The 10,296-nt window shown below is 40.9% G+C and overlaps 1 long non-coding RNA gene across 1 annotated transcript; it reads right to left on the bottom strand.

The window, feature by feature from the left end:
• Positions 1-279: 279 nt before the first annotated feature.
• Positions 280-10,043, bottom strand: LOC137258902 (uncharacterized). Its single transcript, XR_010954664.1, has 3 exons — positions 9,755-10,043; positions 4,695-4,901; positions 280-3,505 (listed from the first exon to the last, which is right to left on the bottom strand). It is a non-coding gene; the product is annotated as an uncharacterized lncRNA (long non-coding RNA).
• Positions 10,044-10,296: the final 253 nt, after the last annotated feature.

Here is a 10,296-nt window from a genome sequence, read left to right as displayed (position 1 = left end):
CTCGCACGTCCCGCCGACGACCAGGGTTCGATTCCCCACATGGATACAGTGTGTGGATTCTATTTTTAGAGTTGATGTCGTGATGCTGCCAGAATATTGCTAAAACGGCATAACGCTAAACTCACTCACTCATAAAATGCAGGTCCTCTTGCAGGCAGTTTACCATGAACGAGTGAATATTATTCATTGCCGCATCAGCTGTTGGCAGCTATTCCCGGTGATAACATTTTACCGTATTGATCCTATGGGTAGATGATTCAAGACTTAGTACTTTTCTAATCAATTTTGTCATTAGTTTTATTAGTACAAGATATAAATAACAAATAACTGAAATATAAAGATCGGGACTTACAAAAGGACATGCAACAAAAATATGCATAACATAATCGTTATATAGGTATGATTATGATGATTGTATTCATGATCCCCTTGCTGCATCAACATATGTTCACAAAGAATACAAACAATCAACATCGCCTTCATACAAGTAAGACACTGACATCCGCATGTACAATATCACTTCACTTTCATCAATAATTATACGGCAGGGGTGTAAACATAATATCAAAGATTTTGAAAATGTGAGACAAAATAAACTATGATCATTGTGCAAACAAATATACATTTTCATGGGGAGATTTTTCATTTCAATCAATTCTCCATAAATATCACCATAAATATCACCATTACATCAACATTGGGGTGAGTAAGTGAGTGAGTATGTCATTTAGCCATATTCTAGAAATATCATGACGGGACACTAAAATTTGCTCTCTGAGACCTTGCGGGTAATCAAATCCGGGTCTTCGATGAGACGAGCGAACGCTTTAACCTCCAGGCTACCTCAAGTTCCTCTTGAAGAAAGAACGATACATGATGACTATCATTATAACAGAACAAACATACAGCCATGCAGCTTAATACAATGAAATAATACATGTATTTTCGTCTGTCATATTTGAGGGGCGGTGGGGTAGCCAAGTGGTTAAAGCGTTGACTCGTCAAACCGAAGACCAGGGTTCCATTCCCCCACGATGGGTACAATGTGAGAAGTCCGTTTCCGTTGAATCCCACCATGATATTGTGAATAAACCATACTCACTCACTCCGTCGCATTTGATATACCTGGCCGTGTGAAAATACGATTTCGTACATGAAAATAATATTACTGCGATTTGAGAGAGTGTAGTATTTTTTATGGAAACCCTGGACAAATATTGGTGTAAAATTTTGTTCGACGTTCATTGATGTCACTAAAACCGTTATGCTGAATCATGGCACACTCTATAAATTGTAAATTTGGTTCAATCGTATTAATACGTTTATCATTAAGCGCCGTTCGTTTTGATGTCATGTTTTTTTCTGATTATGTTATATAAATATTCATGTGTAAACACACCGTGTTTTGACAGAAGTGTGTGTATTATTACGTCAGTACTAAAAAATAACAACTGGTATATATAATTTCATAATGGTAAAAACTCCAGTACTACGGTTCATGTTAAAATATCGATCTGCGAAGATTTATCTATTAGAAATTTGTCAGTTGATTAATTTTGTTTGACTATGATAGTTTCTGAGTATAAATACACAAAACAAGAAAGCTGCTGAGTCCGCTAATGCGTGTGCGTGTGCGTGTGCGTGTGCGTGTGCGTGTGCGTGTGCGTGTTTCGGACGCGTTTATGTTTAAAATATGCATGACCTTATATTTAACACCCACCGTTAGACAAATACGAATAGTTAAATGATATACGCACTGTTCCGTGAACTGTGACAAATACTAAGCTTAGAGTGCACTTAACGTACAACAACCTGCAAAGGTTTGATGGATTTCCATTGAATAAAACACGGAAGCAACGCATGCAGCCCTCCAAAGCAGCAACTGAAAGATACAGCACTGTGTAATATCACGGGTAACGTAAATAGCAATAAACAACGTCTCTATGTCTCAGCGTAGTGTACATGTATCCTGGTTGAAACAAGGATGTATTTCAACTGATTTGATTTATGGCACATCTGGGTCCGTACACACTTGAGGTCAAGGGCAGCTTCCCACACAGGGGAGGCAACTCCTGTAGCCCTCGTCGTCATGTTTGGTTAACAAGACACTTCAGGCTCAACGAGGTTGTTTCACTAAAAGTGTTTCCAAAAAAGCTTGAAGAAAAAAACAACACGTACAAACACACTGTCAGTTTCACTTCAATATCCTTCCGTAGAAACCTCACGAATTCGTTCCATTGTTTCCAGGCTTAAAGGATTCACGGAAGTATAGTTGCCAGATATTCAACACAATCAATCCTATGGCTTGTGTCAACTTCACTATGGCGTCTTCTTATTCACAGTCCACTTCACACGTCTGGTATACCATGTTGAAGGATCGACATTTAGTTCAATCCAGTTCAATCTGGTTTCACAAACACTAATTCAGCTCCAGACTGCAACTGACCACGAAACTGGATTCTTAAAGTGAAACTACGGTTTGGTCAAGTGGAAGTCCTTGGTAACTACCTTGTACTAACCAAAAATCCGCTTGTCTGTAACCTTTACATTAAATGATATTACAGTTAGTCATTCTACCGTAAACGCCCTATTAGAATTTGTCTTCAGAAACCCATAAGAGGCTATGAGAAAAAATTCGGCGGTCAGTCCTGCTAAATTATTGATGCATGGGCGACTTGTTGATATAAATACGGTAAACAGAAGTTTTAACGAACTAACTCAGAGAGAGCGTTGACATTAGTTTGTTATCGCCGTAGTTCGACAAAGAAGTACAAGTGCCCCAAATCGAGTTCGAATTGTCCGTCTGTTCCTTTTAAACGTAGTTTACTTGATTGTCTGGTCGCTTATTTACGGACCTCCCGACATGGTTAGTTACTGACAATTACTGACAATCAGATTTGGCACAAGTTATTTATCCAAACGCATAGGTCTTGCACAAAAGTGTTACTATAGTCTTCTTTTAATTATTCCATCTATGAAGACTTGGTCTGGACTTACTTCTATAAAGTTAGATGTTCAGAAATAAGATACAGACATTAAAATACCTAAGCCGCAAGGCGCTCAAAGAACGGACATTGTTTTAACTTAAAGGCGGTATTGCCGGAGTCTCCCAATCAGAATCGATGCGACTGCTTGAAATTAAAGGCGTTTTTGTGAACAAATCTGAAGCTTAGACTTCTGCAGAAAGTGTCCCAGTCAACATCCATGTAATTGCGTGTACGTAAAGGCAGTTTTGTAGACCATTCGAAGCGCGGACTTCTGCAGAGAGTTTCCCAATGAAAATGACAGCAAGAATGAGCATCCGTATTGTCACAGGTCACATGCATTATGGCGTGGTTGTAGTCATGTGTCACGTTTTCGTTTGGGTGTTTATATTCCTCCATATTCCTATATATATTATGTAACCAAGCAACAAAATCACTGCCCCAGCAATGACCCAGCATAGCGAACGGTAGAATCTGCGTCGACAGTCATTTTGGTGGTACGGTCGAGGTCTGGTTTGATTCTGGGAAATGAAAAGTAAGGCTTCAGTAACTAAAACTCATAGTATATAATTATGTTTGCAGCATCTAAATTTGAACAGTTAAAGAGTGACTGCAGCTTTTTTTTCCCCTTGCTACTACGTTTTGGTACCTCAAAAGCGACAGTGTGACCTAAAGCTCTTTTTTCATCCATACAATGTTAATAAATTAAATATATTGATTATAATTGTATTTAAGCTTATCGTTTTTTGCCCAACAAATAAGGATAGGATTATTGTTTCAGTCCTACATATGGCCTAAATATAATGTGATCGTTTCAGTCCTACAAAGTTAAGATTTTTGTTTCAGTCTTACAAATGGCCTAAAGGTAAGATTTTTGTTTCAGTCCTACAAATGGCCTAAACATAAGGTGATCGTTTCAGTCCTACAAATGGCCTAAAGTTAAGATTTTTGTTTCAGTCCTACAAAGTTAAGATTTTTGTTTCAGTCTTACAAATGGCCTAAAGGTAAGATTTTTGTTTCAGTCCTACAAATGGCCTAAATATAAGGCAATCGTTTCAGTCCTACAAGTGGCCTAAATATAAGGCAATCGTTTCAGTCCTACAAGTGGCCTAAATATAAGGCAATCGTTTCAGTCCTACAAGTGGCCTAAATATAAGGTAATCGTTTCAGTCCTACAAATGGCCTAAAGTTAAGATTTTTGCTTCAGTCCTACAAATGGCCTAAATATAAGGTGATCGTTTCAGTCCTACAAATGGCCTAATGGCCAATGGGACGCGACCAAGATATAATAACATAATGTCAAACAAAATGGGGATCGTGAGGCTGGAACATGGCAAAAGCAATTTGCTTGCGGTTGACTGAGTATGTGTAGTAAAATTTGCATTTGCCTCTTTTTCAGAGTCGTAGGGAGACCGGGGTGGCTAAGAGCAGCTCACCCTCGAAATTTTCTTAAAGATTGCATTTTTCGCTTTCTGTGCACCAAAGTATTGATATAACACTCTTTTAACGTGAATAGTGCCAAATTACAAAGGAAAGTGTGGTACGGCCCTGATTTGTTTTGTAGGTGAACCCTCGTATGATGCCAAAATCCAATTGTGGAAAACGCTATAGGGGGCCAAGATCATCAGAGCTGGGACTGCAGTGCAGCTTGCATGGGGTTTGTTTCTCGAGGTTTGCAGTGCACGTCAAAGCATCGGTTAATGGTCTCACCGCCGGATACGTGGGCACCACCACGTTAGGGGGAAGAGGAGAGGTGAAATTATGTTCTAGATGATCAACTCTGGGATCCGACAAGGACTGTTCATATGTAGGAGGTTCGCCAGAACTCTTGACAGCGTCTTCATACGAAGGTAACGTGAAGATGGTGAAAACCTGCGGTGAAGGGAGATCGGAGGTTGGGGTGTCTGAGGTCATTTTCTGAAACAGTGAGAGTGAGTGTGTTCATAGCGTGAACAGATTACCACCATGTCATAAATAGTAGACGTCAACGCCAGATAATATATCAGCTAGATTCAATTACCTTCCGGGACCGACTCTATCTGGCGTACAAAGTGAAATTATATGTTTATTGCTGTTTAAAACCGTACTCAGCATTATTCCAACTACATGGCACCGGACCGTAAATAATCCAATGTGAACCAAATAATCCAGTGATCAAACATCATGAGCATCGATCTACGCAATTGGGATACGATGGTAAAGTTTGGTGAGTCAGCCCGTTAGTCGCTTCTCAAGGCAAGATCTTAACCCGGATCTTCACGGATGGGGACAAGCATTGGTTGCTGAACCCGGATCTATATGTGAAGAGACATTTTATTGGATACTGCGCAGGGCCTTTACTATGTTGATTGTTTGATCAAAGCACTTGGTATGAGTTACAGGTAACAAAAAAATTCAACATGCAATATCTACTGGCTTGACCCTGAACCCATAGAACATGTTCATTCCTCTTTTGTGGACATGTGCTCCATAGAGGTCCGCACAAGACGATATAAGACTGGGTCCAACAAATGTGCCACCAAATCACTGAGTCAGACTTTGACCATAACCATTAGCACTGTCACGGATAGGCTTACAGTACTGTCAAAGATGGGCTTACAGCACTGTCAATGGTGGGCTTACAGCACTGTCCAGGAAGGGCTTACAGCACTGTCCAGGAAGGGCTTACAGCACTGTCAAAGATGGGCTTACAGCGCTGTCCAGGAAGGGCTTACAGCACTGTCAAGAAAGGGCTTACAGCACTGTCAAAGATGGGCTTACAGCGCTGTCCAGGAAGGGCTTACAGCACTGTCCAGGAAGGGCTTACAGCACTGTCCAGGAAGGGCTAACAGCACTGTCAAAGATGGGCTTGCAGCACTGTCCAGGATGGGCTTACAACACTGTCAAGGAAGGGCTTACAGCACTGTCAAAGATGGGCTTACAGCACTGTCCAGGAAGGGCTTACATCACTGTCAAGGATGGGCTTACAGCGCTGTCAAGAAAGGGCTTACAACACTGTCCAGGAAGGGCTAACAGCACTGTCCAGGAAGGGCTTACAGCGCTGTCCAGGAAGGGCTTACATCACTGTCAAGAAAGGGCTTACAGCACTGTCCAAGATGGGCTTACAGCGCTGTCCAGGAAGGGCTTACATCACTGTCAAGGAAGGGCTTACAGCACTGTCAAAGATGGGCTTACAGCGCTGTCAAGAAAGGGCTTACATCACTGTCCAGGAAGGGCTTACAGCGCTGTCAAGAAAGGGCTTACAGCACTGTCCAGGAAGGGCTTACAGCACTGTCAAGAAAGGGCTTACAACACTGTCAAGGATGGGCTTACAGCACGGTCAAGGAAGGGCTTTCTTCAAATGTCACTGCAGGTTTACTGAGAAAACAACATGTACATGATCGACGTTTTAAGTCGTTGATAAAAGCTACGTGAAATTAGGGGTTGAAACGTTGAGACAAGAGCTAAATTTTCCAGCAGCCTATAATTGTGTTCCAAACCCTACGTCTCGGGCCTGTTTCGTCATGCATATGAGTCCTAATTTCTGCGGTTAGCACAACCAAACCATGGTAATAAGAACTTTATCTAAGACCTGTTGTCTTTCGATAACAATCAAAAAGCCAGTTCCCTTCCACAGATTTAACCAACTACCGGAACTCGAAATAGGAGACATCAGTGAGGCAACTTCTTGTTTCGTATTTTAGATCTGTGCCTCAAGATGCAGACTGACAAAATGCCTACCTCAAGTTTCCTCGTAACAAAAACGATGACAATAATTGGTCTTTAATGTCGAGCAGTATTCCGACAGTCCCAGGATTTTCACAGCTCTTGGGATGCAACAGAGCATCAAACGTTTTTGCATCAAGATTTCAAAAGAGTGCCATTGAATTTGTACAATGACGGCTACATTGAAAGCATCGGTTAAGCTTTCAAAACAGTATATGGCAGATATAAAGGCGTTTCTAAACGTGAGGACTTAGTGACAAGAATCATATCCGATGCAATTCCCTATTTTGACTTTTGTACCATACATTCCAGACATGTTTCAGGTGAACAACAGTCAAGCCTTTGCTTTTGTCAATGAAGGATGCATATGGCACAAGGGAGGCAGGATAACATTTTCGCGAAAACTTGTTATTATAATTATAAAATAATGATTCATTAACAATGATTTTTATGGATATGAAAATGATTTTGCCGTAATCGTTTTATGTGAAATGCTTTCAGGTGAACTGTGAAATATGATTTGTGTCGTTGATGTGTTGTTCAGACATTGTTTCCCGGTGAAATATGATTTGTGTCGTTGATGTGTTGTTCAGACATTGTTTCCTGGTGAAATATGATTTGTGTCGTTGATGTGTTGTTCAGACATTGTTTCCCGGTGAAATATGATTTGTGTCGTTGATGTGTTGTTCAGACATTGTTTCCTGGTGAAATATGATTTGTGTCGTTGATGTGTTGTTCAGACATTGTTTCCCGGTGAAATATGATTTGTGTCGTTGATGTGTTGTTCAGACATTGTTTCCTGGTGAAATATGATTTGTGTCGTTGATGTGTTGTTCAGACATTGTTTCCCGGTGAAATATGATTTGTGTCGTTGATGTGTTGTTCAGACATTGTTTCCCGGTGAAATATGATTTGTGTCGTTGATGTGTTGTTCAGACATTGTTTCCCGGTGAAATATGATTTGTGTCGTTGATGTGTTGTTCAGACATTGTTTCCTGGTGAAATATGCAAGGTTACTTCTTAATGTGAACGCCAAGTCCTATCAGAACATACACCGTGTAATAGTCTCTGTTTACATGTTTGTTGTTTAACGTCGCACTCTGCAATATTCTGACTCTGTCTGTACACACTTGAATCTGGATCGACAAAACAATGATTGATATCATGAGCTTCGAGCGACGTAACCGTGGTACGACGGCATGCGTCAGCAAAATAAAGCTACCAGAGTAGAGTAACAGGCAATCGATCATTATGCATGTTATCAGAATGATATGAATCAATACAAATGGTAGTAAACATTGATCCTTTCAAACAACTGCATGTTTTGACCTTGTTACAGATCTGAAACGTTTGTAACTACATCATGTAAATACATTCTGTCTGTAGACATGCATTGTGTAAACACATGTGGGTTATGTGAGAGACGACGTGGCATAAATGCCATAGCATGTCACAGATAAAGATGAACACCTTGAGAATGCGTGATTGTGTTTAGATGCTGCACAGCCAGTCACGCTTGTTGACTGACGGATTGATTGATCAAGGCCACTTACAGTAATAAGGATGCCAGGTGCATACGTTGTGAAACTTCCGAGCGCGAGTGGGAAACTGATTGTACAAGAATACCGTTTCACTCTCTCACACGCACGCACGTACGCACGCACGTACGCACACACGCACACACGCACACACGCACACACGCACGGACGCATTCCTCCAAACCTCCAAAATGTGGCGAGTCGTGATAATGCTAAACTATTCCATTGGGATACTCGCGTATGCGCATTTCACTCACTCACTCACTCACTCTGTTCCTAAATGATTATTGAGCCGATATACAACAACAGGTGTTATCTATCATGTCAACACATTACATTTCATAGAACCTTTAACGATTTATGACAATGTACACGCCAAATGTTACAAGGGACACCAACACACGACGCAAAATCAAATGAAACTTCCATATCTGTGACACGCATGTTTCACAATTGTATAGATAAGCTACAATCTGATATCACGTTGACTCGTTCAGGCATTGCATGCGGCAATATAATGTAACTGAAGGTGTTCCATTTATGTCTTCAAGAACATCATAAATCATACAGTTAGTCACAGCAGGTCAAGCATCAACGAACTGACTCACAGTCTTGTAAGCATGCCGGGTACCCTATACAGGATCAACAACAGTGAGTGAGATAGTATAGTTTTGCGCCGCTTTTACCGATAAACAAGCTATATCACGGCAGGTGACAACAGAAATGGGCTTCATACATGGTACCCATACGGGGAATCGAACCCGGGTCTTCGGCCTGACGAGTGACCGCTGTAACTACTAGGCTACACCACCTCCAACTTAATAAAGGAAAGAACGAACGTTCTGTGTCTCTCTGTGTAAGATTATCGCTTCACTAGCCATGATAAGAAATGAAATTATTTTCAAAATATAAGCAAGTACGAACTACAAATTTATGTAAACTCTAAAATTTTAAACCAACACAAACCTCCAAAGAGAAATACTTTTTCTATACCTACAATTATCCATTAGGAAATGCGCCCGGAACATGGATTATCTCTCGTATTTTCCAAGGAATATACGTTGTATTCCACTGCTCAACGTGGTTTAACAGATGTGCCACGTGTTATAAATTGTAACTCAGTAACTTGTAACATTAACTGGGTCTGCAGTTCATGAACGACATTCGTCAAAACAGTGACAGATCTTGTCAATACCGGTAAGTAGGTCAGTACTGGATATGAAACACATCATGGATCTGAATACGTGATGCAAAATGGTAGAATTTGATCTGTGCGTGTGGAAACAGCTTTTAATCTGTTGATATAAGGTCAAATCCGTTGAAACAAGGTCACAGCAACTGGGTGTTATACACAAAATATCGCAGGCAAGGTAATACAAAGCAGGTGTTTTGCATCATTAAACTCCAGAATTCTGACAATATATTCGTCGTCACGTTTCGTAAGATGTTATTTACGTTAGGATAAGAATAGTTGGTACTGTTGATTATTGCAAGTCACGAAAGAGAACATGTGACGCACGAACTCACCACCTATAGAACGAGTCACTTCCGTCTATCAGTAGGGGTACGACGCGGGGATATCATCCGTCCTTATCTTTTCAGCATTGGTTCCTGCATTTCGATGCCTCGTCAACATGCGTCTACGTCGATGTCTGTGACGGTGTATATCGTCACAACTACCGGGGACAACACAGATGCCAGTCACAGGTGTGGCGAGTCGCCTTCAGCCAGCGGACGAGTCAATACTTATGGATTTATCTGGAGCGTGCGGTTGTCGCTATTGTGCTTATACCCAGTCTCGCGAGTCACGTGTGATCAGCTACCGTGAACAGGCGTCGTGTTATGTACACATTTTGTAATGCTGTCTATTTATAGGGTGATCTGGATTTTTTGCAGTGTCACTTAGGAATCAAGTATCTTTTATTCAGTGGATATGTGGCATTTTTATTTGACGGGGTGAAATGTTTCCGTCGGTTATCTGTTATCGCTACAAATAATTTATGTTGTATATGTTGAAACCAAAACACCTTGCCTTCCACAACTCCATGCCCAGTGAACAGTTTATACTT

Source organism: Haliotis asinina, chromosome 12, assembly GCF_037392515.1.
Source record: "Haliotis asinina isolate JCU_RB_2024 chromosome 12, JCU_Hal_asi_v2, whole genome shotgun sequence".
NCBI lineage: Eukaryota > Metazoa > Mollusca > Gastropoda > Lepetellida > Haliotidae > Haliotis > Haliotis asinina.
The sequence above is the reverse complement of the archived record's forward strand: the minus strand, read 5'-3'. Positions and strand labels throughout refer to the sequence as shown.